This window comes from Astyanax mexicanus, chromosome 9 (genome assembly GCF_023375975.1).
Source record: "Astyanax mexicanus isolate ESR-SI-001 chromosome 9, AstMex3_surface, whole genome shotgun sequence".
NCBI classification, from domain to species: domain Eukaryota; kingdom Metazoa; phylum Chordata; class Actinopteri; order Characiformes; family Acestrorhamphidae; genus Astyanax; species Astyanax mexicanus.
In genome coordinates, this window is record NC_064416.1 from 45,210,001 (window position 1) to 45,211,258 (window position 1,258).

The following is a 1,258-nucleotide window of genomic DNA, read 5'->3' on the forward strand; positions in this document are numbered from 1 at the left end:
GCGTAAATATTCAGTCTCTCTTTCAGTAAGGTCATGTGACCTGTACATCAGCCCGGGGCTCAGTCTGATCTAATTTGTTCTGAACACGACTCTGCTGGAACTCCAGTCTAACTCTAATCTAATTTAATCTGAGCACGACTGGACTAAAACTCCAGCCTAATCTAACACGACTCTGCCGAGACCCCAGTACAACCTTAATTTAACCCTAGTCTAATGTGAGCATGATTCTAATTTAATTATTAATCTAATTTAAAAGTGACTGCAGACACCCTGGTGTAATTTTAATCTAATCTGAACTCAATTCTACTGAAATTCCACTCTAAAACAAATCTAATCTAATCTGAACTCAATTCTACTGAAACTCCACTCTAAAACAAATCTAATCTAATTTGAACTCAATTCTACTGAAACTCCACTCTAAATCGAATCTAATCAGAAACACAATTCTACTAAAACTCCACTCAAGCTAATATAATCTGATCTCAATTCTACTGAAACTCCACTCTAAAGCTAATATAATCTGATCTCAATTCTACTAAAACTTCACTCTAAATCTAATCTAATCAGAAACACAATTCTACTGAAACTCCACTCTAAAGCTAATATAATCTGATCTCAATTCTACTAAAACTTCACTCTAAATCTAATCTAATCAGAAACACAATTCTACTAAAACTCCACTCTAAAGCTAATATAATCTGATCTCAATTCTACTAAAACTTCACTCTAAATCTACTCTAATCAGAAACACAATTCTACTAAAACTTCACTCTAAAACTAATATAATCTAATCTGAACTCAATTCTACAGAAACTCCACTCTAAAACTAATCTAATCTGAACTCAATAATACTAAAACTTCACTCTAATCTAATCTAACCAATTTTACTGAAACTTCACTAAACTAATTTTATATAATCTGAATTTAATTATACTCAAACTTTACTCTAATCTAATCTGAACTCAAGTATACTAAAACCTTACTCTAAAGCTAATCTAATCAGAAACACAATTCTACTGAAGTTCTACGCTTAATCTAATCTAAACACACTTCTTCTGAAAACCCACTCTTAATCTAATCTAATCTAATCTAATCTGAACTCCATTCCAAATCTATTCTAATCTAAAGTCGAGTTTACTACATTTGTAATATAAGCCTTTCCAACCATACTTTAATCTAAACATGAATCTACTGGATCCCTAATGTACTGAACCCTTAATGAATTTGATATAAGCATAAATCTTCAGTCATAAAACCA